The sequence below is a fragment of the Delphinapterus leucas genome, chromosome X, assembly GCF_059928025.1.
Source record: "Delphinapterus leucas isolate spDelLeu-1000000601 "Yukka" chromosome X, BTC_Dleu_Yukka2, whole genome shotgun sequence".
Lineage (NCBI taxonomy): Eukaryota > Metazoa > Chordata > Mammalia > Artiodactyla > Monodontidae > Delphinapterus > Delphinapterus leucas.
This window is the reverse complement of record NC_143150.1, coordinates 76399049-76425946: the sequence shown is the minus strand read 5'-3', so window position 1 is coordinate 76425946 and position 26898 is coordinate 76399049. Positions and strand designations below refer to the sequence as shown.

The window sequence follows — 26898 nt, the reverse complement described above, 5'->3', positions numbered from 1 at the left end:
CATATCTCTTCCTTCTTGCATCTGCCTCCCTCCCACCCTCCCTATCCCACCCCTCTAGGTGGTCACAAAGCACCGAGCTGATCTCCCTGTGCTATGCGGCTGCTTCCCACTAGCTATCTATTTTATGTTTAGTAGTGTGTATATGTCCATGCCACTCTCTCACTGTCACAACTTACCCTTCCCCCTCCCCATATCCTCAAGTCCATTCTCTAGTAGGTCTGTGTCTTTATTCCTGTCCTATCCCTAGGTTCTTCATGACATTTTTTTTTCTTAGATTCCATATATATGTGTTAGCATATGGTATTTGTCTTTCTCTTTCTGACTTACTTCACTCTGTTTCTTTATCTCTATTTTATTCATTTCCTGTCTGATCTTTATTGGTTTCCTTCAGCCTACTGACTTTGGGCTTTGTTCTACTTTTTCTTAGTCCTCTAGATGGATGGTTACATTGTTTACTTGAGATTTTTCTTGTTTCTTGAGGTATTCTTGTGTCACTATAAACTTTCTTATTAGAACTACTTTTGCTGAACCCCACAGATTTTGGAAAGTTGTGTTTCCATTTTCATTGTTGTCAAAGTATTTTCTTGTTTCCTTTTTCATTTCTTTATTAAAAATTTTTCAGGGGTTTTCTCTTACTCTTTCAATTGAGGCAAATTCCTCTGTCTTCTCACTTTTCTTATCTTTCTCCATCTCTGTGAAATTAGGTGAAAGAGTTACCTATGGCAGTCTTCAAGAGGTGTCCTTTTGTTGGAGCATCCTTATACAGTCTGCCTTTGCCCAGTGCATTTTGTGGTATAGCTGGATTTGATGTGAACACAAGGCACACCTTTCCTCAGGTTAGTGCTGGCAACTATCACCTTGGTAGGAGGTGGGACTGGAGATGGAGGGGCAAGGGCTGGAGCCCAGTGTGAATGGAGCTCCCTCTTTGTTCAATGATTATCACCACCTACTGGGAACTGGGTCAGGTCTCAAGTTGCTGGAGCAGGGTCCTGAAGTTCGAGTCTGAGCTGGCTCAGTTCCCTTTAAGTGTGTGCCTTTCCCCCTCTCAGCACTGGCACTCTCTCCCCAGAGAGCAGAAACACTGGAGCAAGAAAGGATGGTGTGTATTTTCAGTGAGGATCATGACATTCTGGTTGCCATCTGAAATCTGTTCAGCCTCTGATGGGCTGCCTGTGTACTTCCCAGTAATGGCTGCCCCCTCTTTGCTTAGACATTTCTTAGAGTTTGAGCCACCACAGCATCTCATGGTCAAGCTTTTTCCTTGGTCATGTCAGTCCTTGCTCCTGGGTGGAGCTTCACTGCTAGGCAAGTTATGCTGGAGTTTTTCCTTGGCTCAGGGTGTGGTGTGTGCCTGTATGGTCACAGGAAACCAGTAAGCTAGCTGTAACCAGTAAGATAGCAATTTACTCTCTCTGCTCTGCTTCAGGGGCAAGCAAGCATTTATGCCCTCTTCACAAACGGAGTGCAGGCTTCCTACAGCCCTCATGTTGTCCTACCAGCCCTGCAACCAGCCAAGGGAGTTCATGTTCCCTTATTGTATCCCAGAGCTGGGGCGCCCATTACATTGCGCAAATTGCTCACTTCTCAGGGAAGGTCTACTTGTGTAATCTCTCTTTTCCTTAGAGTTCCCTCCCAGGGGCACAGGTCTGGACTTGATTGCTTCTCTTCCCTTTTTACCCAATGTTGTGAGAATATTTCTTATAGGCTTGGTTGTAGAGGATTCTTTCTACCAGTCTCCGGTGAGTTTTTAGTGAGAATTATTCCACATGTAGATGTATTTTTGATGTGTTCACAGGGAAGGTAAGTTCCGTGTCTTCTTACTCTGCCATCTTGTTTCCAGTCCTCTCCCTTGCTGCTTTTAAGATGTGTCTTGTTATGGACTTACTTGGGTTGATCTTGTTAGTAGTCTTTATGCTTCCTGGACCTGGATGTCTGTTTCCATTCCCATGTTAAGGAATTTTTCAACTATTATTTCTTCAAAAGTGTTCTCTCTCCTTTTCTTCTCCTATTGGAACCCCTATAATGTGAATGTTATTATGTTTGACATTGTCTCAGATCTCTCTTAAACTAGCCTCACTTTTGCTCTTTTTTTTTTTTTTTCAGCTTGGGTGAATTTCCACTACTCTCTCTTCCCATTCACTGATCCATTGCTCTATTTACCTAATCTACAGTTGATTCATTATTTACAGATAGTTTCAGTTATTTTATTCTTCAGTCCTGCTTGGTACTTCTTTATATTTTCTAACTCTTGGTTAAAGTTCTCTCTGTTTTCATCCATTTTTCTCTCAAATTCATTGAGTATGTTTATGATGATTGCTTTGAACTCTTCATTGGGTACATTGCTTATCTCCACTTCCCTTAGTTCTTCTTTAGGGGTTTTATATTATTTTCTTTGTTGGAACATATTCCTCTGTCTCCTCATTTTGCCCTAACTCTGTGTTTTTCTATGTATTAGGTAGGTTGCTTATGTCTCCCCATATTGGAGAAGTGGCATTATGTAGAGGATATCTTATGGGTCTCAGAAGAACACTCACTTATGGCCACCAGAGATATATGCTTTAGGGGTGCCCCCTATGTGGGCTGTATGGGCCCTTCTGTTGTAGTGGGGTCAACTATTGTGAAAGTGCTGGTAGGTGGAACTGGCCCCACCCAGTTGGCTGCCAGGATCTGGCTCACACTGTGTCTCTGGTCCACTGGTATGAGCCAGGTTCCAGTGTAGTTGGCTGCATGGCCCAGGGGCTCAGAGTTCTTTCCAGCCCACTGGTGGGCAGTTCTAAATCCTGGAGCAGATGGCTGCATAACCCACTGTGTTCTGCAACTTGTGATGGCCTGCTACTGGGCAGATAAGCCTCTAGTGTTAGATTTGGAGCATGTGGCATTTTTTGCATGTCCTTTAAGAACAAAGTCTCTGTTTCTGACAGCCCACCAGCTCTCTTGTACACAAACTCAGCTGGCCTTCAAATCTGGATGTTGTGGATGTTTGTCTTACTGGTTCAGTACCCCTGGACTGTGGAGCCCAATGAGGGCCTCAGTTCCCTTCATTCTTGGGAGTAACCTCTGTCTTTGTGAACATTCTCCCATTTGTGGATGTCCAACTCTGTGGGGGGGTTGGTTTTGAATACACTGCATCTCTGTCTCTCCTTCCTATCTCATGGTTTCTTATTTATATATTTTGTTGTGGAAAATATTATGTTAGTCTTCAGGTCATTCTTTTTTTTTAACATCTTTATTGGGGTATAATTGCTTTACAATGGTGTGTTAGTTTCTGCTTTATAAAAAAGTGAATCAGTTATACATATACATATGTTCCCATATCTCTTCCCTCTTGCATCTCCCTCCCTCCCACCCTCCCTATCCCACCCCTCCAGGCGGTCACACAGCACCGAGCCGATATTCCTGTGCCATGTGGCTGCTTCCCACTAGTTATCTACCTTATGTTTGTTAGTGTATATATGTCCATGTCTCTCTCTCTCCCTGTCACAGCTCACCCTTCCCCTCCCCATATCCTCAAGTCCGTTCTCCAGTAGGGCTGTGTCTTTATTCCTGTCTTACCCCTAGGTTCTTCATGACAATTTTTTTTCTTTTCTTAAATTCCATATATATGTGTTAGCATATGGTATTTGTCTTTTTCTTTCTGACTTACTTCACTCTGTATGACAGACTCTAGGTTTATCCACCTCATTATGAATAGCTCAATTTCGTTTCTTTTTATGGCTGAGTAATATTCCATTGTATATATGTGCCACATCTTCTTTATCCATTCATCCGATGATGGGCACTTAGGTTGTTTCCATCTCTGGGCTATTGTAAATAGAGCTGCAATGAACATTTTGGCACATGACTCTTTTTGAATTATGGTTTTCTCAGTGTATATGCCCAGTAGTGGGATTGCTGGGTCATATGATAGTTTTATTTGTAATTTTTTAAGGAACCTCCATACTGTTCTCCATAGTGGCTGAACCAATTCACATTCCCACCAGCAGTGTAAGAATGTTCCTTTTCTCCATATCCTCTCCAGCATTTACTGTTTCTAGATTTTTTGATGATGGCCATTCTGACTGGTGTGAGATGATATCTCATTGTAGTTTTGATTTGCATTTCTCTAATGATTAATGATGTTGAACAATCTTTCATGTGTTTGTTGGCAGTCTGTATATCTTCTTTGGAGAAATGTCTATTTAGGTCTTCTGCCCATTTTTGGATTGGGTTGTTTGTTTTTTTGTTATTGAGCTGCATGATATGCTTGTAAATTTTGGAAATTAATCCTGTGTCAGTTGCTTCATTTGCAAATATTTTCTCCCATTCTGAGGGTTGTCTTTTGGCCTTGTTTATGGTTTCCTTTGCTGTGCAAAAGCTTTGAAGTTTCATTAGGTCCCATTTGTTTATTTATGTTTTTATTTCCATTTCTCTAGGAGGTGGTTCAAAAAGGATCTTGCTGTGATTTATGTCACAGAGTGTTCTGCCTATGTTTTCCTCTAAGAGTTTGATAGTTTCTGGCCTTACATTGAGGTCTTTAATCCATTTTGAGCTTATTTTTGTGTATGGTGTTAGGGAGTGATCTAATCTCACACTTTTACATGTATCTGTCCAGTTTTCCCAGCACCACTTATTGAAGAGGCTTTCCTTTCTCCACTGTACAGTTCTGCCACCTTTATCAAAGATAAGGTGTCCATATGTGCGTGGGTTTATCTCTGGGCTTTCTATCCTGTTCCATTGATCTATCTTTCTGTTTCTGTGCCAGTACCATACTGTCTTGATTACTGTAGCTTTGTAGTATAGTCTGAAGTCAGGAAGCCTGATTCCTCCAGCTCCGGTTTTCATTCTCAAGGTTGCTTTGGCTATTCGGGGTCTTTTGTGTTTCCATACAAATTGCGAAATTTTTTGTTCTAGTTCTGTGGAAAATGCCAGTGGTAGTTTGATAGGGATTGCATTGAATGTATAGATTGCTTTGGGTAGTAGAGTCATTTTCACAATGTTGATTCTTCCCATCCAAGAACATGGTATATCTCTCCATGTATTTGTATCATCTTTAATTTCTTTCATCAGTGTCTTATAATTTTCTGCATACAGGTCTTTTGTCTCCTTAGGTAGGTTTATTCCTAGATATTTTATTCTTTTGGTTGCAATGGTAAACGGGAGTGTTTTCTTGATTTCACTTTCAGATTTTTCATCATTAGTATATAGGAATGCCAGAGATTTCTGTGCATTAATTTTGTATCCTGTTACTTTACCAAATTCATTGATTAGCTCTAGTAATTTTCTGGTAGCATCTTTAGGATTCTCTATGTATAGTATCATGTCATCTGCAAACAGTGACAGCTTTTCTTCTTCTTTTCCGATCAGGTCATTCTTATAAATAATTGTTCTGTAAATAGTTGAAATTTTCTTTTGCTCATGGGAGGAGGTGAGCTCAGAGTCTTCCTATGATGACATCTTGGCCACCTCCATGTTAAGAGGATTTTGAATGGAAAAAAAATCCACCTTTTTTAATAGCTAGAGCAAACACTTCAAATATAATTAAATTCTGTATCAGTGTCAATTAAAGTGGAGTAAAAAAGAAAGGAAGGATGAATTAGAGGAAGTGGGGGTGATGTGAGAGAGAAATAAAAGAAATTGGAATAAAGATATAGATAAGTAACTGATTGTCTACTCTAATGAACATGTCATATTTCGTTCTGCTTTGCCCATAGCAGTACTTTTCTAAGAATATCTTCCTTGGCTGAGGTCTCCTTTTGGAAATGGTGGTCTAAAATATTTCACCAAAATTTGCTTTCAGATAATCCTGGCATTATGACCACAGCTAATTAGATCCAGATTTGGAGCCACCTGAGGCAAAGGCAATTATCCATGTGCTATTCATGGCCAATGACATACTCTGACAGAAGAACTCTGTCTAATCCAGGTATTCTAAACCTGGTTTGTACCTCCTGAGATCCTATTCTTTGGAATGTCTAAATCCAAGACATATGAAAGGTCAGTTAGGCAATAGCACCAAGACCAGTAGAAGTAGAAACAGAGAGTTACCACATAGTAAAATACAAGATCAGGAACAAGAGCTACCTGCTTTGGAAGGTCAACACTATACATCACTGAGTCACCTTCTATTCTGTATAACCCAGTGGTTTCTATTCTAATTTATTTCTCCATATAGCCTTAAAAGAACTTTCCATTACATGAAGCAAAGCAAGCTTCTCTCTATGCCTTGCTAACAACAACAACAAAAAAAATCTCTAAAACATCCATTACAGCATAGAAAAAGACAACATGATGTTTAGAGGGAAAGTTGGGATTTTTAACTTGAGCTCTAGTATGGTAGAAATACAATTAATTCCATGAAATTTTACCTGGAAATGTAATGGTGGTCAATGAGAAAAATTATGTGCTTTTGTGTGCTATATGCTAAAAACTCCTAAAACTTATCTCTATGCAGCATCTCTTCACTGAACTCTAGACTTGTGTCTATAACCATCTACTTTACACCTTAGCCTAGATGTACAATAAACATCTCTCACTTGCTACATTCTAAGTTGAACTCCAAATCTCCACCCAACATTGTTCCCACCCCAAATTTTTTCATCTCAGTAACTACAACACTCTAGTTGCTCAGGAAAAAAACCTTGAAGTTATGACTCCTCTCACACCACCACATCATATCTACCAGCAAGTTCTATTTACTTCTCTTCCAAAATATATCTAGAATCTGACCACTTCTCACCACTATCATTGGTATCACCTTGGTCTAAGCTGCCATCATTTTCCACCTGAATTTATGTAATAGTTTTCTTATTAATCTCTATTCTTCTACTCTTGTTCTTTTATGATTTTAGTCTTCATACAGAATCCAGAAGACAAGATGGCTTAGGCCAGTTTTCCTTACCTTCCTAGTTAAGTACAATTTTAAATCCTGGAAATAATGAAAGAGGCAACCAAAAGAGAACTATAAAAGGTAAAAGAGGAAGGGAAACTGGTTAGAGGTCTTAAAACTAGAGAAACAACATAGTAGCATGGCGTCATATGATTCTCCCCTTATCCAAAAGAAGAAGGAAACACAGGCCAACTGTTTCCCAACCCAAATATAGCAGGATGATGGCTCAGATATGCTTATTTTTCTCTCAGATCAAACAGAAGTCCACTGATAATACTTAGAGATCCTGGCAACACCAGCAAGGGAGATTAATTAGGAGCCTCACTAGTGATAAGTAGACAGAGGAAAAACTTTCCTTCTGTGCTGGGTCTCAAATTCCCCTTCTGTCACCAAGAGACACTAAGCAACTGATGACACTGGCAAGAGGTGTCTCACCACAAGTGGTTTAGCCTGGGAAGTGCTCTCCTTTCTAGTAGGCATGAGAGTCCCTTCTCTCAACTTAGATGTAATAGGTGACTTGGCCCAGGGAAACATCTTCTGTCCTTCAGGCAGCACAAACAGAAATTAGTGGGAATATCAGCAGCACCAGATAAGTCAAGTAGACCAAAATAACACCACAAAGGAGCCAAAAATTAAATTGTCACTGGAACCAGAGCCACAAAAGACAAAAGTAGGCCAAGACCTACAAGCTAAACCTAAGCAGAATAACAGTCAGCAAAAGCAAACAAAAAAACATAGGATGACTATTCTCCTAGTGTAATACCCCAAATCTAGAGGATACAATAAAAAATTACTTTCCATATCAAGAACCAGGAAAATCACAATTTGAATGATAAAAACCTCAACAGACACCAATACCAAGTTGAATCAGATATTGGAACTATGCTGCAATGATTTTAAAGCAGCTATCATTAAAGCGCTTCAATGATCAATTATAAAAATTCCTGAAAGACATGAAAAAATAGAAATTCTCATCAAATAAACTTAAGTTATAAAAAATCAAATGGAAATTGTAGAACTGAAAGATACAATAACAGAAATTAAAAACTCATTGGGTGGGCTCAAGGTAGAATGGATATAACAGTGAATAGAATCAGTGAACTCGAGGGCATATCAATAGAATTTACCCAATCTGACCAACAAAGAGAAAAATAGACTGAAAAAAAAAATTGAACAGAGCCCAAGGAACCTGTGGGATAATAACAAAAGATCCAACATTTTTATAATCAGAGCCCTAGAAAGAAAGGAAAAAAGGATAGGACTGAAAGAGTATTCAAAGAAATAATGGCTGAAAATTGATGAAAAGACCATAAGATTCAAGAGATTCTACTCCCAAAGAGGATAAACCCAAAGAAATGTATTGCAAAGCACAACATAATTAAACTTTCAAAAAATAAAGACAAAGAGAAGATCTTGAAGTCAGAAAGAGAAGCAACGTCTGACATATAGAGGAACATCTATTAGAATGATGAGATATCTCATTAGAAACCATGGAAACCAACAGAATGTGACATAAGTTGCAAAGGAAAAGAATAGTCAACAGCAATTTCTATATCTTGTAAAACTCTTCTTTAGGAATAAAGACATTTTCAGACAAGGGAAAACTAAAAAGAGTGTGTTGCTAGTAGACCCACCCTTAAACAATGCCCAAAGGAAGTTCTTCAAAAAGAAAAGTAGTGATAAATGATAAAAGAAGGAATCTCATTTCATCAGGGAGGAAGAAATGGCAAAAAGGAACATAAATAAGTACAGGCAATAAACTATCTTTCTCCTCATTAATTATATTTGATTAATGAAACAAAAATTATAACACCATTTGATTTGCAAAGCCCCACACAACCTTGAACCCCTGCCTCATTCTCTCTCTAACCTAATTTTTTTTTACCACTGTTTCTGTCACTGTCTTTGCTCCAGCCACACTGGCTTTCTTGCTGTTCCTCAAATACATCAGGTATGCTCATGCTTTTGGTCTTTGGCACTCACAGTTCTTTCTGCTTGGAGTATTCTTCTTTCAAAATTCCACTTGGTCTTTGCTCAAACATCACCTCCTCAGTGATGCCTGACTATTTACTTTAAAATTGATCCCCTGCACCCCTAGCACATTCTATCCACATTTCTTGTTTTATTGTCTACTTTACAAGAATTTCAGCTCCATGAATGAAGAGATTATTGTCTTTTTATTCACTTTTGTATCTCCAATGCTTAAAACAGTATGTAGCATATACCCGAGACTCATATGTTTGAATGAATGAATGAATTCATTAACAAATCCAAGACTCTTCTCTCTGGGAACCCTGGGAATAACTTAATGCCACATTTGGAACAGATTGCATGCCTCCCCTTTTCCTAGGCTGAGAGAGAAATCATTACAGTCTAGAAGGCCCAAAAAGATGGAGAACATTTACATTTATATAAATATTTATAAATTCATGAACATCTTCCTTTTCATCCTGATTTCACCATCTCCTATTTATTGAGCACCTCCTGTTTTATTGACCTTTATATAAAAATCTTATTTAACACTTGCAACAATCTTATGAAGTAGGCATTGTCATAACTTGAAAAAATATTAGATGCTACAGATTGAAAAATTAATTTCATAAGTTTTTTTTAGGAAAAGAAAGAATTAAAAAAGTATGAGGACAAGAAGGAAGGACAGACTCCCATAGTAAATATGCATATAGATTTTAGGATGCTTTCCAATTTCAGAAGCTTTAAAATATTATAACATTTGAAGCAATATGTTATTAACTCCCTTTCACAGAGGAATAAGTTGAAGTTCGGCGAGGATAAGTATCTTTCTTTGAGTCACAAAGCCAAGTAAATGGACGAATTCAAATACAGGGCTACCTGATCCCAAAGCCTGTGCTGTATCCACTACAGTTCCCAGTTTCCTAAGAGGTTTTCCGAGTGGTTCTCAACCAGTATTCTTAAAGGACTTTTAGAGATGTGGGTTTGATGACTTAATAACTTAAGAATACTTCTGGTATTTAGTAGATGGGGGCCAGCGAGGTTAAATAGTCATACAATGCATGGGAAATTTTTACCCAACAAAAAATTGTGCCACCCCAAAATCACATGGCAGAATAATCAACAACATTTACTGAGAGCCCAATCTGTACCAGTGATGGGTTAAGTGCTGGAAATACAAAGATGAATAAAACCTGGTTCTTATCCTCAGGAAGCTCATCAGCTAGTAGGAGACTCAAGCAAACAAATAATTTTATCTCATACAGCACAATAAGTAATTTATCAAAATCATGAACAAAGTAACATGGGCTTACAGAGACACTTAGTCTTTCATAATCTTAGTCTGACAGAGTCAGAGAGGTAATAAGCAGGATAAGTCAGGAAAGGCTTCAGTGAGGGGGAGATCTTTGGTTTGAGTTGTGAAGAATAAGTGTGAGCTTTTGATTTAGAAAAAGGGAGGTGAATGTCTTCAAGAATATATGATAGCATACGTGAGGGCACAAGTGTTAAAGGATATGTCAGGAAATGCAGTTATATGATGTATGGGCTGAAAGTGCAGCTCTAAGGCATAGCTGCATTCATATTTTGCCTTTGCTACTTCCTAGCTGTGAATCTGAAAGCAAACTACTGAACATCCCTCTGTTTCAGTTCCCTTCTATGTAAAATATGGATAATAATAATAGAATATATCTCATGAGATTGGTGGGAGAGTAAAAGATTTAATATATGTGAAATATTTAGAATGACAACTAGCACATAATAATCTTTCAATTAATGTTAGCTATTTATTATTTTAAAAACAGATTTGTTTGTCTTATTGTTTATACTCTGTTCTACCAAGGATTTAATATAGATGATTGATGGATGGATAGATAGATGATAGATAGATAGATAGATAGGTAGATAGATAGATAGATGTAAAGGAATAAAGATCTGGAGATATTGGAATTGAGGAAACTTTAAGATGTCTGTTTTAACCAAAGCTTGAGTTAGAGTGCATGAGAATGGAAAGGTAGAGTCAAGTTCAGATCACATATGTCTCTATATTTATAACATAAAATACATGTTTAAGTTTTATCCTATAAGAAATGGGGAGCCATGGATGGATCTTAAGCAGAACAGTGGCATGATCAGATTTGTGTTCTTAGATTACTCTGACTCCAGTGTGAAAGATGGACTGGATGGGAGAGACTTAAAACAGGGAGACCAAATAGGAAGCTGTTGAATAAATCCAGGATAGAAATGATAATACCTAACCTCAGGCAATGGTAGAGTTTCAAAGAGGGGATGGATTTGTAAAGAAATCACAATCCACAAGACGGTTTTTGATTGATCAGGGTTGGAGTAGTATGAAAGAAGAGTGGAAGAATTCAGATCTGGAAGTCTCTTGACTTTCTTCCAATGCTCTTACCATTTCTCTAAGCTGTTTACTTTTCCCTGCTGCTGCTATTAGCTTGTGCTGGACCTCTTCCTTGGCACACGGGCCTGCTGAATATCCTGTGTATTCTTCTTGTCTCTATTATTATACTAAAGGGCTCTAAGCTGGAAGTGCAACTTATCCCTTTTCTCTAAGTTCAGAGATTCTCATTAATGGAAGCATTCCTGGAGGTTGGCCATCCATTACTCAGGAGCCCTTAGGCCTATGAGTGGCCTGGGCATAGGGACAAGGATTGAGGAAGGTGCCTAGAGCCCTCTGCTGCCTAATGGCACAGTTCTTTGGGATCTACTTCTGTGTCTTCGTGGGAAATCTCTGCAAATACTGTGTGATCCCAGCTCCCCTGGAGGCTTTGCCCAAACAGAGAGTGCTCTTGGCTGAGCTGCTGCTCCTTCCATTTCTAAACTTTGTATATTTCAAGGGAAATCTGATCTGGACCCTTCTGATTCATTTACACTTAAATCATCCAAGGGCTCTGTTGTAAAAGTGGATTCAGCTCCAAAAATATCTTATAAGCTTTGGTTATAAAACTCCCTAAGATTTTGTGGGCTAGAATATTTTTACTCCCCTTTTCTTTGAAACAAGATGTTGTGACTTTGCCAAGAGTAAATGGATTTCCAACCTCAAAGAGGTCGTGTTTGGTTCAAGAGTCAAAAATCATGAAGCTCAAAGACTCAAATGCATTCTTCAGGAACTGGTAATAATGAACCCCAGGGGAATGGGATAAATGATGGGATACATGATAAATCTAGGAGGCTGTGGATGAAAGGGTGACAGGGGGCATTCATTTTACCCTTTTGGCTCAGTGCCCAAAAGCCTCAAAACTTTTGTCCCTTAACTGGGGAAACAGGGCCATGAGAGAACACACTCCTACAAGGCACAAGCAAAATTAGGCAGAGAAACAACTCTCATTTTGAACAAGTGCCTGACAGTTTAGAGAGTTCTTTTCACAGTTTTTCCTGTCATTTAATCCTTCAATAACCCTGTGAACCAGGGAAAATTACCCCCATTTTCCAGAGGAACAGAATGAGGTTCAGAGGAACTAAAATGACATATCCAAGGTCACAGAACTGATCTAAGCCAAGTCAACAATTCTCTTTAATTAACTTCAGACTGCAATAGGCTGGGGAGAGATAAGAGGTAATCACTTACCTTGAGGAGCTGACAGACAAGAAGGCAACTATGACAGAATGGCTATCACACTAAAATTGTTCTTAAACAAAATTGGATATGTGGAGTACCAATTCCAATGATGTGCATATGTAGAGTGTGCATGTTTTCTTACTTTTACATGTACTTAGAAATTTGTCTCTACTCCTTTGCTCCTATGTTGCCTTACTTTTGTATTGACTTCTTTAGCCTATCATAGTGGTTAGTAAAAAGTAGGTATTTGGGCAGTAATAAACAAATGAGTTAATGGATGCACAGAAGAATGGGTGATAGGTTACAGTGACTGGTTTAGTGTAGGTTAGTGTTTCTCAAACTTCCCTTGTGATAAAAATTACTTTGAGCACTAGTTAAATAACAGATTACTACACTTCTTCCCTGGAAATTCTGATTTAGAGGTCTTGGGTTTGGATTCAGGAATCTGTACTTTAACAAGTTCACCAGGTGATTCCCAACATCAGATAAGCTTTGGACACAGGTCTAGAGAAGTTCCAGCTTAAATTTTACTTAGGTGAGTTCAGTTTTACCTGTCTCCAACACAGTGGAGATTGAGATAGGGACTCAGAGTAGGGTACACATTTAAAAACAACAATATGATATCTCCTAATATGTACAATTCCTCACAATTGAACAAAAACTTCTTTCTACATTGATGTCAGAGATTTTTGGTACTATTGGTACTCATGAATATTCATGTTTTTATCTTTTTCCTGGGCATAAAGGTAGACTACATTTCCAAGACTTCTTTGCCCTTAGATGCAGCTATATGACTGAGTTTGGTCAATAGAATACAAGAAGTAATGTGCATAATTTTGAATATTAACCCTAACAAACTCTAGTGTGCAATCATTCCTCACTTTACTTATTGATCACTTGAATGGAGAGTACTCTAAGTACTAAGAGGAGTGTAGAGCTACAAGATGGAATAAGTCTGGAGCTCTGAATGACTGTGTAGAGAAGAGTCCCCTGCTAACCTGTTTTGGATTGTGAAATAAGTGGGAAAAAAAAGTATTATTGTTTTAAGTAACACACTTTTAAAAATTTGTTGTAGATTTTTATGAAAGCAATTAACCTACCTGGACTAATATAACATTCATCATAGCGACTGAACATCCAAAATTTCAACTGAGCTTCATTACAGTCTTGTAACATAAAAACACCACCACTATTTTGTAGACAGGAAAACTGAGCCTCAGTGAGAAGGTATTTGCTTACCAAAGGCATTTAGCTATTAAACAATAAAACTGGGATTAAAGAACAGCTTATCTGTCATGTCTTTGGTTTCTTAGGCATATCTTTCAGCCCAAATTCATCCCCAAAGAGCTGGGATAAGTTATGAAAACAAGAAATAATTATGAAATCCTATTTTTTCTTTAGAGCCATTATCTAATGAGATCTCCAGGAAGTTCTTCTTCGATATCCTCTGCTAAGAGTTGTCTCTTGCTGCATTGTAGCCCCACAGGAAGTTTGTTCATGCATTTATAGAGGATGTTTAATATGTTACCTTTGTCTTACAGTTAGTTGTGTATTTATCTTATAAACTTTATACTCATTAGTCTCCACACTTTACCAGTCTACAAGCATCTCAAAGGCTGAAATGTACCTTATTCATCTTTCTGTCCAGTTTCTAGTTCAGTGTCAGGCACAGGATAGGGTTGTCTCCCAATAATTGTTGAATAGATATACGTTTAGAGAGTGAATATGTGAGCATGAACAGATATAAATGTGTGTGTAGGTTGTTATGTGTTTGTGAGGGTGTGAGAATGAATGCATTTTAGAGATGTATAGACCTTGGTGGTGGGGATGAGTGTGTATTTGTGTCAGAAAACTGGAGCTATGTGTATGCATGTGTGTCTGTGTGTATACTGGGACAATGCAATTCCGTGAGTGTGCTTTGGGGTGAGGTCTGGACAATTTTTTTCCCTGGGACTGGTTAGGAAGGAGACTTTGGGTTTGCTGAAATAATTCTTTAACAAAACCAAAGGGTTTTATGGCTGCTGCTCAGCCCTGAAAGTGACAAAGGCCAGCCCTAAAGGCATGTCCAAAGTCTCTGCTGGTGATTTCCCACAGGGAAATGGGTCACAAAACCAGGAATTAGAAAAAAATGAAGTCAGAAAATTTACACTTAAGGCCCTTACTTCCCCTTTCTGTGGCCTTTATTGCACCCTCCCTCTCCACACAGAGCCCCTAGGGCCCTCAAGTTGTAACACGTCTCTTGGACAAAGATATAAGTAAGGTTGTGCAGATAGAGACACAAGGTCTTCCTTTCAAAACTGAAGACTTTCAGGTTCTTCTGGGCTGCTGCTAATTTCCTCCTGCCACCACTCATATGTTCCAGGAGCAACTACAAATTTTCTAAAACCTCTGACCTCTGAGATATAGAGAAGTTGGTTTGGGAAGATAGAAGCCATCTGACAGGATCTTCCTTATTTTTGCATCAATAAATCTGTAAATCTATTTACAACTGGACCTATTTTCTCGCTACACTTCCTATTACAATGAAAGAAGGATTTCTTATACTATCTAAGACCAATTTTTCTAGCTATATTTTGGATCCTAGCCCTTCTCACATTACCAAAGGCTTATTCATTTTCCATCCATGTCCCTCTTCCATATTTTCTCTCCTACTGGATCATTATCTTCAAGCATGCTCTAGTGTCTTTCTGTTACAGAAATATTTTCCCTTTATCCCACATTCCCCTTTTACTGCCCTCTCTAGCTATTTCTTTGTTCCACTGAACCATGTTGAGAAATCCAATGGATATTTTTCTATCTTTAAATTACTAAACCTCACAACAAATTTTACATGTTGATCACTCCATTCTTAACTATTAATTCTTTCAGCTCCCGTGATGCTACACTCTCTTGGCTTTCTTTCTGTTTTACTCATTTTATCCTGGGCTCCTCTGATGGCTCATCTTCCTTAAACATTGAGTTTCTCTAGGGCACTCATATGGGTCTGCTTCTGTTCTCTCTTCACCCTCCCTGCATAGTTAATGCTTTCTAGCACCACAGTTTTTAACTCCATCTATTGATGTATTCACTATATATATATATATATATATATATATATATATATATATATATATATATATCCATGTTTGATTTTTCCCTGAGATCCAAATTCATATATCTATCTGCCTACTTGTTATCTCATTATAGATATCTCATTGGCATCTCAAACAAAAACTTGGCCAAAATAGAACTCTTGATCCTCAACTTTAAACCTATTCCTCACAGTCTTTCTCATCACAGTAAATGGGAAAAGTATCCACCCATTTGCTCAAGCCAAAAATGTAAAAGCCATCCTTAATTACTCTCTCTTCCTTATCTCCCACATCCAACACATTAGTATGGCCTGTCAATTCTGCCTCTAAATATAGAGTTCTAATCCTTTCACTTCTCTTTATATCCATTGTTATCATTCTCTCTCATCTGGAGCACTTCTTGATTTTACTTTCCCACTGCCCCAACCAAATCCATTTTCAACAGAGCAGCTGTAATGCACATGTCACCCTCTTGCTTAACACACTTCAAAAGCATCTTATTGCATTCAAAATAAATTCCAAACCTCTTACCAAGGCCTACAGAGACCTCTATGACCTTGGCCTTGGTCTACGTTTCAAACATCTTATCCCACTCTCTCCCTCATTTACTATGGTCCAGCCAAATTGGTCTCCTGACCTTTCAGACTATTTTTTCAATCAAGCTTTTGTCCTTATGTTTCCTATACTTGGAATCCTCTTCCTCTATATTTATCATTGTTGGATCCTTTTTATCCTACAAGTCTAAGTTTATATCTACCTCCTTAGAGTAAGTCTTTCCTGGGCAATCTCTCTAAAGTGTCAGTCCCAAATCCTTATCATTACTATCTCCCACATCGTTTTTTTTCTTCATAGTGCTTATTGTAATCTGTGCATTTATTATCTTTTTTATTTATCTATGTGTTTAATATACAATTGTTTCTACTAGACTATAAGCTCTATATGAGCAGGGACTTTTTCCCATTCAATGTTGTATCCCTAGCATTTAATACAGTGTCTAGCACATAGGAAATGTTCAATAATTAATTTTTGAATAATGTCCAAGGTGCTATATTCAAAAGTATCTGGATTCTTAGCAAAATAATCTATCACATAATAGAAATTGCTTCTCCATAGCAGTTAGGTTACTGACCATTTCTTATTATGCCAAATGACTTAAGTGAATAAAGTATTTATTTCAAATGTATGCAGAGAAGTTCTGGTGAAGGAAATTATCCTTTGTTTCTTATGTTTAGAACTTTCACTGCAATATGTAAGGTCTTGCTTTTGACATTATACCAGCTCATTACCTGGCCTATGGCAACCTATCCTCTTCTCCCACTCACAGATACGACCTTGAAGAAGATTCTCTATTTCCTGTAAAGATAACACCACATCAATGATTCCTAGATCCTTTATGGTCTCACATCTTAATTATACAAGCCCTATGACACAACCTTCCACACGAACCCTGCTTTCTGTGAAGTTAAAATGATTACCCAACTCCAAGCTATAGTGGATGTTATACTTTTTTCCTTTCTGTTTTCTGGCCTCTCTCTGACTTTTCTCTTGTCACATTATCCATAGGTAGGCATTTCTGAAATTGGTCTCACTGATGCATCAACAAGGGAGTAGTAGATGATGGGATGAAGTATTCAGTGGGAAGCAAATATTTGGCAGGGTGATGAGAGGTATCTTTCTCTTATAGGGCAGAGGATAGAGATGAATAAAAAGGTTAGAATGGGAGAAAAGCAGAGCAGGCAACAATCATGAAATCCAAGGGAGGACACTGGCCAAATAAATTTCCTTCAATAAATCAGAAAATAACACACCATTGTAAAGCAATTATACTCCAATAAAGATGTTAAAAAAAAGAATACATCAATCAGGCTGTACTTTGCTAACCAAGGAGTCAGAGCAACTTAATAGTGGATTGGAAAATTTTGCAGTTTGAATCCAGGAAAGGGGGAATTATTAGGCGGCAGGGTAACTTTGGTAGAATATGGAAGGAGAGAGACTGGATTTATGAGAAATGTACATATTTTGACTCCTCTCATGTACACAGACCTTTGCCAAAAGGTTTTCCCATCCATTAGCTCACTGATTCCTCCTATACACCATATACCTGAAGTGCTCAAATTCTTCATTCTCATATCCTGATCAGTCTTTAAGTGAAACTAGGGTAGAAGCACCCCCAATAGCTGGTCAGTGTAGAACCATATGCTAATTAGTTAGGGAAAGATTTATGAGCAGCTTCATTTTAAAGATAGGCAAATGAATCTTGGGGATGTGACTTGATTTGGTTCAGGATATTCTGTTAGTTATTGATACAGCCCAAGTTTCTCCTAATATTCATCCCTCCACACCTTGCAATCTGCCTCTCTGGGAAGAATTGTCATCCAGAACGTGTTGAGGGGTGTCAAAAGGAAAAGGACTCCAAGAAAGCCTGTGTGAGGATCAAGTAGGATAAGGAGCCAGGTTGACAGAAGTGTCCTTACCAGTAAAGGAGATTGACTTCAACTACAACCCAAGCTGGCTATGCCACAGGCAATATTCCCTTTGCACTTGAATTTAACTGAAAAATAAATCTAAAACTCAGAACCAAACAACTCATTACCACAAAGTTTCTGTTTGTTTGCTCTTAGAGCTTGAACACAATATAACATTCATTATTCCAAAAGATTTCCTCCTTTGTACTGCCTCTCTCTCATCATTCCCCTGTCCACATTCCTCACTTCACTCCTGTCCCCAGCCAACTACTAATGTTCTTTGTGTCATTATAAATTAGTTTGTATTTTCTAAAATTTTTTATCAATAGAATCATTATAATTTGTACATTTTTTGATCTGGCTTCTTTCAGTCAGCATAATTATTTTGAGATTTATCTATGTCATAATGTGTATCAATAGTTCATTCCTTTTAATTGCTGAGTAGTGTTCCATTGCATGGATGTACCACAATTTATTTATCCATTCACCTGTATGTGGACATTTGTTTCCCATTTTGGGTTATCACAAACAAAGCTACTATGAATATCTATGTACAAGTCACTGTAAGGGCATATGCTTTTATTTCTTTTGGTTAAATACCTAGGAATAAAAAGGCACATGGTAGAGTAGACAGATGTTTAACTTTTTAAAGAAACTTCTAAATCCTTTTTTTCCTCTTTGGTGTCTTTTTAAAAACCTTCCATTATGTGCACTTTCAAAAACAAACACTAAGTAGGGAGACTGGCATAATTAACCCCGCAGCACACACATACTTATGGGGTGCAGATGTTCAATGTTAGTATCTTGCTTCATATAATGAGCCTGTATTTTCTCTTAGAATATTTTAAAGAAAATCCCAAGCATTATGTCATTTCACCTTTAAATTTAAGCTTTTTTGCACAAGTTTTAAAAAATTATGTATTTTGAAATAAGAATTTTATGTATTTAAGGTATACAACATGATGATTTGGTACATGATTTGGTGAAATGAGTACTACAGCCAAGGTAATTAACATGATCATCTCATATAATTAACATTTTTGTGTGTGATGAGTGCACGTGTAATCTACTTTTAGCATATTTGTAGTATTTAATGAAGTATTATTAACTATAATATCATGCCAGTACATTAGATCCCTAGGCTTATTCACCTGCATAATTGCAGCTATGTATCCTTTGGTACTTCTCCTCATTGCCCCCAGCCTAACCTCCCCAGCCCTCGGTAACCAGCATTCTACACCCTGCTTCTATGAGTTCATAATATTTTTAGATTCCGCGTATAAGTGAGATCACACAGTATTAGTCTTTTACTGTTTGGTTTATTTTACTTAGCATAATGTTCTCCAGGTTCATCCATGTTGTCACAAATGATAGGTATTCCTCTTTCTCAAGGTTGAATGATATATTCCATTGTTTATATACACTACTCCTCCTTTTCCATTGCCATTGATCTATCAATGGAATTTTGGGCTGTAACCACATCTTGGCTATTGTAAATAATTCTGCAATGAACATGGGAGTGTAGATATCTCTCTGAGTTACTGATTTAAATTCCTTTGAATATATACTAAGAAATGTGGTTGCTTGATCATATGGCAGTTATATTTTTAATTTTTTGAGGAATCTTCATACAGTTTTCCATAATGGCTATAAAAATTTACATTCCCATGATCATTGTACAAAGGTTTCCTTTTCTCCACATCCTCACCAACACTTATTGTTTCTTCTCTTTTTTATAATAACCACTCTAACAGGTGTGAAGTGATATCTCATTGTGGTTTTGATATGCATTTTCCTAATAATTGGTGATGTTGATCAACTTTTCATATATCTGTTGGCTATGTGTATGTCTTTTTTTGAGAAATGCTTATTCAGGTCCTTTGACCACTTTTCAATCAGGTTTTTTATTGCTGATGAGTTGAGTTTGGATACTGATCCTTTATCAGATGTATGATTTGCATGTACTTTGTTCAATTTCATAAGTTGTCTCTTCACTATGTTGATTGGTTCCTTTACTGTGCAGAAGTTTTTAGCTTGATGCAACCCCATGTATCTATTTGTACATTTGTTGCCTGTGCTTTTGGGGTCATATTAAAAAAAAAATTAGCCACGGCGTCCCTGGTGGCACAGTGGTTGAGCGTCCGCCTGCTGATGCAGGGGACACGGGTTCATGCCCCGGTCCGGGAAGATCCCACATGCCACTGAACGGCTAGGCCCATGAGCCATGGCCACTGAGCCTGCGCTTCCGGAGCCTGTGCTCCGCAATGAGAGAGGCCACAACAGTGAGAGGCCCGCGTACCGCAAAAAAAAAAAAAAAAATTGCCCAGACCAATGTCAAGAAGTGTTTTCCTTATCTTTTCATCTAATAGTTTTATAGTTGTATGTCTTACATTTAAGTCTTTTATCCATTTTGAGTTGATTTTTGTGTATCATGTGAGATAAGGATCCAATTTCATTCTTCTGCATATGGAAAACCAGTTTTCCCAGAACGATTTTTTGAAGAGATGAAGAGACTGTCCTTTCCCCATTGTGTGTTCTTGGCACCTTTACTGATGCTCAATTGACCATAAATGCATATACAAGTACCATGTTCTTTTAATTATTACTAGCTCTGTGGTATATTTTGAAATCAACTAATATGATGCCTCAAACCTTTTTATATTTGCTCAAGATTGCTTTGACTGTTTGAGGTGTTTAGTGATTTCATAAGAATTTTAGGATAGATTTCTCTATTTCTGTGAAAATTTTTACTGGACTTTTGATAAAGATTGCATTTAATCTGTAGATTGCTTTGAGTAATATGGACATTTTCACAATATTAATTCTTCCAATACATGAATACTGGATATCTTTTTATTTACTTGTGTCATCTTTAACTTATTTCATCAGTATTTTATAGTTTTCAGTGTACAGATCTTTCACCTCCTTGGATAAATTAGTTCCTAAATATTTTTCAGATGCTGTTGTAAATGGGATTCCTTCTTAATGTATTTTTAAGATAGCTTGTTGTTAGTGAATAGAAATGCAACTAGATTTTTTAGTACATATTTATATCCTGCAACTTTACTGAACTCATTTATTAATTCTGACAGCTTTTTTGGTAGAACATTTAGAGTTTTCTGTATATAAGATCATGTCACCTGCAAACAGAGATAGTTTTATTTCTTCCTTTCCAATTTCAATGCCTTTTATTTCTTCTTCTTGCTTAATTGCTCTGCTAAGACTTTTAGTACTATATTGAATAGAAGAGGTAAAAATGGACATCTTTGCATGTTTATGATATTAGAGGAAAAGCTTTCAGATTCTCATCATTGACTATGATATTAGTGGTGGGCTTGTCACATGTGGTCTTTATTGAGTTTATTCCTTCCATACCTAATTTGTTGAGAGGTTTTATCATGAAAAAATGTTGAATATTGTCGAATGCTTTTTATGTATCTATTGAGAGGATCACATGACTTTTATTAATCATTCTGATAATGTGATGTATCACTTTTACTGATTTGTACATGTTAAACCATCCTTGCACCCAGCTAACACATTCCACTTGATCATGGCGCATAATACTTTTAATGTGCTGTTGAATTCTGTTTGCTAGTACTTTGTTCAGAATTTTTGCATCTGTGTTCATCAGAGATACTGGCCTGTATTTTTTCCTTATAGTGTCCTTGCTTAGCTTTGGTTTGAGTGTTATAATGGCTTTGCAAATAAGTTTGGAAGTGTTCACTTCTCTTCTATTTTTTTGGAAATGTTTGGGAAGGATTGGCATTAATTTTTCTTCGAAAGTTGTGTAGAATTCTCTAGCGAAGTCATCATGTCTTAGGCTTTTATTTTTTGGGAAACTTTTGATTATGGATTCAATCTTTTTACTTGTTGGCCTATTTAGATGTTTGTTTCTTCACTATTCAGTCTTGCTAAGTTGTATGTTTCCAGGAACTTATCCATTTCTTCCAGGTTATCAAATTTTTTGGCATATAAATGTTTATAGCAGTCACTTATAAACTTTTTATTTCGTGGTATCAGTTGTAGTGTCTTTCCTTTAAATAATAATTTTATTTATTTGAATCATTTCTTTTTTCTTAGTCTAGCTAGTGTTTTGTCAATTTTGTTCATCTTTTTTAAAAAGCAACTCTTAGTTTTATTGACATTTTCCATTGTTTTTCTAGTTACTAGCTCACTTATTTAATGTTCTTAACCTTATTATTTCCTTCCTTTTGCTAACTTTTGATTTAGTCTGTTCTTTGTCTAGTTCCTTGAGGTAAGCAAAAACAAGGGAGAAAATGGAATACGTAACTTGAAAATCAAGACAGTTTAGTATGGCTGAATCATGGGGTAATAATGCAATAAATAAAAGCTAACCTATCCATATCAACTCATTTAATACTTGTGGCAACTCTTTCAAATAGGTACTATTATTGTCTTCATTTTACAGATGAGGAAAATGAGGTTCAGAGAGATTACTTAATTTACTAGATGTCCCACAGATAAAAGGTGAAGAGGATAAGAGATGAACCAAGAATGATGGTTCTAGAGCTCATGTCCTTAACTGATGAAAAATGTTTGGACTTTACTGTTAGTAAGAGGAGCTACTGGAAGTTTTAAATAGTGAATTGAATTAAGCCAAGTTAGAATTTTCTTAGGTCTCCCTGGTAACAAGGTGGAGGTTGGATTGGAGGGAGACTGGAAGCATGTTTGTGATTAGAGGGCAGTGGTAATATTGGTGGCTTGGACATGTAAGTGGCAGAAAGGATGGAAAAACACTAGATGGGTTTGAGAGACAGAGTGGTTATTTCAATAAATACTGAACAAAGACTTAGGTTTGAATAATAGATTGAAGAGTAATACAAGACCAGCAAAGTAGAACAGTTCAGAGCCTCTGTCCCTGAAATCAAATCCAGTTTTAGACTCTGTGACTTGCACTTTCTACATATGTATGGATTGACTCTGCAAAAAGTAAGGTGATATTCGCAAGTTCCCCAGCTTGAAAGTGGCTAAACCAGAATTTAAACCTAATTGAAAATACTCTTAAATCCCAAACACTTTCTACTTATAGTGCACAACAAACTACAGTTACATAGGTATAGATTATAACACAAACGTGAGTCAGGAGTTCTAGACTCTAGTCCTGGTTTTGTACTGTGACCTTGGACAAGTCCTTTTACCACTCTGAACTTCAGGTTCCTCATCTAAAAAGTGAAAATTATAATATCTATTTACACATGTTGTTGTAAGCTAATGATCAAGGCAGACAAATCTCACCATAATCAAAGTGCAAGGTAGAAAACACATCAGAGAGGATTAAGATAAATAAGGAGAGGAAAAGACAGGCTCTGAGTCTTATTCCTGTTTTTCTGACCTTCTAAGGATTGAAGTCTAATGGTTTTTATTTATTTTTACACAAAATCTTACCTGAAAGCCTGATTTTTTAACATCTTTATTGGAATATAATTGCTCCACAAAGGTGTGTTAGTTTCTGCTTTACAACAAAGTGAATCAGCCATACATATACACATATCCCCATAATTCTTGTCTCTTGCGTCCCCCTCCCACCTTACCTATCCCAACCCTCTAGGTGGTCACAAAGCACCAAGCTGATCTCCCTGTGCTATGAGACTGCTTCCCACTAGCTATTTTATATTTGGTACTGTATATATGTCCATACCACTCTCTCACTTCATTCCAGCTTACCCTTCCCCTTCCCCGTGCCCTCAAGTCCATTCTGTATGTCTGCATCTTTATTCCTCTCCTGCACTTTGGTTCTTCAGAACCACTTCTTCTTTCTTGATTCCATATATGTGCATTAGCATACAGTATTTGTTTTTCTCTTTCTGACTTACTTCACTCTGTATGACAGACTCTAGGTCCATCCACCTCATTACAAATAACTCAATTTCATTTCTTTTTATGGCTGAGTAATATTCCATTGTATATATGTGCCACATCTTCTTTATCCATTCATCTGTCGATGGACACTTAGGTTGCTTCCATGTCCTGGCTATTGTAAATAGAGCTGCAATGAACACTGTGGTACATGACTCTTTTTGAATTATGGTTTTCTCAGGGTATATGCCCAGTAATGGGATTGCTGGGTCGTATGGTAGTTCTATTTTTAATTTTTTAAGGAACCTCCATATTGTTCTCCATAGTGGCTCTATCAATTTACATTCCCTCAAACAGTGCAAGAGGGTTCTCTTTCCTCCACACCCTCTCCAGCATTTATTGTTTATAGATTTTTTGATGATGGCCATTCTGACTGGTGTGAGGTGATACCTCATTGTAGTTTTGATTTGCATTTCTCTAATGAGTAGTGATGCTGAGAATCCTTTCATGTGTTTGTTGGCAATCTGTATCTCTTCTTTGGAGAAATGTCTATTTAGGTCTTCTGCCCATTTTTGGATTGGGTTTTTGTTTTTTTGTTCTTTTTTTTTTTTGATATTGAGCTGCCGGAGCTTCTTGTAAATCTTGGAGATTAATTCTTTGTCAGTTGCTTCATTTGCAAATATTTTCTCCCATTTTAAGGGTTGTCTTTTCATCTTGTTTATGGTTTCCTTTGCTGTGCAAAAGCTTTTAAGTTTCATGAGGTCCCATTTGTTTATTTTTGTTTTTATGTCCATTTCTCTAGGAGGTGGGTTGAAAAGAATCTTGCTGTGATTTAGGTCATAGTGTGTTCTGCCTATGTTTTCCTCTAAGAGTTTGATAGTGTGTGGCCTTATATTTAGGTCTTTAATCCATTTTGGGTTTATTTTTGTGTATGGTGTTAGGGAATGTTCTAATTTCATTCTTTTACATGTAGCTGTCCAGTTTTCCCAGCACCACTTATTGAAGTGGCTGTCTTTTCTCCACTGTACATTCCTGCCTCCTTTATCAAAGATAAGGTGACTCTATGTGCGTGGGTTTATCTCTGGGATTTCTATCCTGTTCCATTGATCTATATTTCTGTTTTTGTGCCAGTACCATACTCTCTTGATTACTGTAGCTTTGTAGTATAGACTGACGACCAGGAGCCTGAGTCCTCCAGCTCCGTTTTTCTTTCTCAGGATTGCTTTGACTACTCGGGGTCTTTTGTGTTTCCATACAAATTGTGAATTTTTTTGTTCTAGTTATGTGAAAAATGCCATTGGTAGTTTGATAGGCATTTCATTGAATCTGTAGATTGCTTTGGGTATTATAGTCATCTTCACAATGTTGATTCTTCCAACTCAAGAACATGGTATATCTCTCCATCTGTTTGTATCATCTTTAATTTCTTTCATCAGTGTCTTATAGTTTTCTGCATACACGTTTTTTGTTTCCTTAGGTAGGTTTAATCCTAGGTATTTTATTCTTTTTGTTGCAATGGTAAATGGGAGTGTTTCCCTAATTTTTCTGAAAGCCTGATTTTTAAAAGAAAGAAAATCAGATCTGTTCAGAGTGGAATAGAGAGTCCAGAGTTCACTCTATCCAGATACTACCAACAGACCCCAAAGGTGGTGCTTTGTGGTTTGCAACCCAATAGTGGCCTTAAAATAAATTTTCTGAGTTAAGATCAGTACTTTAAAAATGAAATAGAGGAGAGAAAGTGGCCCAAGCTGGGGGTATAGGAAAACATTGAGCCCACTTTCTACCATGGCCACACAAAATCTACGGCTACATGTGGGTCAATTCCTCCTGAAGGACTGAGGGCTGATTGTAAAGCTACTGCATGAAGAAAAGCCTCATTGAAATGGATAGGACAGACAGAGACACGGTATCCATGAGAACCCTACTAATGACACAGCTAACTTTAGTAGGAAGGGATATTGCTGAGAGGCCCAAACACAGACTCACCCACCATAAGACTCAGCAAAAAGAACAGCAATTTAAAGGCCACCTAGATTATACTAACTCTGCACCTTCTTCCAAATGGGCAGGGAACTTCCAGAGACCTGTCCAGAGTCAGAGGTGCTGGACTGCACTACTGAGTACTCCTTGGGTCTCCCCATGGTCTGCATCCACTCTACATGCAGCTGCCCTGTCAAGATGGCCTCAGGCGTGGTGCTCCCCATGGACTTCCCCCAGACCAGGTCCTCTCCAGCTCCAGTGGCCCGTCAAGGTGACCTTAGTTATGATTTTCTCTGGGGACTGTCCTTGGCCTGCATCTGCACCAGGTCCAGCTGGCCTGCTAAAACATCCAGGCAAAAACGGTCTACACTAAGCCACTCTTTCAAGGCAAATAGAGGTAGATTTTTCACCTAATTTGTAGAAAAAAAAACCCAAAATGTCAAACAAAATGCAGAGACAGAGACATGTGTTTTAAATGAACAAGCAAAATAGAATTACTGGAAAAAATCCCTAGAGAAATGGAGATAAGTAATTCACCTGACAAAGAGTTCAAAGAAATAGTCATAAGAATGCTCACCAAACTTAGGAAAAGAATGCGGAAGCTCAGTGAGGACTTCAACAAAGACTTAAAAAAATATAAGAAAAAAAATCAGAGTTGAGGAATATGATAACTTAAATTTAAAAATACACTAGAGAGAATCAACAGCAGATTACATGATACAGAAGAATGGATAAGTGATCTGGAAGATAGAGTAGTGGAAATCACCCACTCAGAACAGCAAAGACAAGAAAAGATTTTTTTTAAAATGAGGACAGATTAAGGGACTTCTAGGACTATATCAAGTGAACTAACATTCACATTATAGAGGTCCCAGAAAAAGAAGAGAGAGAAAGGGACAGAAAACTCATCTGAGGAAATTATGGCTGAAAACTTCCCTAACCTGGGGAAGGAAATAGACATCCAGTTACAAGAATCAGAGAGTCCCAAACAAGAGAATCTCAAAGAGATCCACACCAAGACATATTATAATTAAAATGCAAAAGTTAATGATACATAGAGAATCTTAAGGGCCACAGGAGAAAAACAACTAATCATATACAATGGAAATCCCATAAGACTATAAGCTGATAATTAGGGAGGAACTTTAT

General features: G+C 37.4%; 1 long non-coding RNA gene across 1 annotated transcript in view; it reads left to right on the top strand.

Annotated features, from left to right (window-relative positions):
- Window positions 1-1682: 1682 nt before the first annotated feature.
- LOC149744297 (uncharacterized) overlaps window positions 1683-26898 on the top strand; it is a 136154-nt gene continuing 110938 nt past the window's right edge. Inside the window, exons 1-3 of the long non-coding RNA XR_016391356.1 lie at window positions 1683-1739; window positions 18900-18954; window positions 25839-26020. This is a non-coding gene — a long non-coding RNA (uncharacterized LOC149744297). The remainder of the gene's footprint in view (window positions 1740-18899; window positions 18955-25838; window positions 26021-26898) is intronic.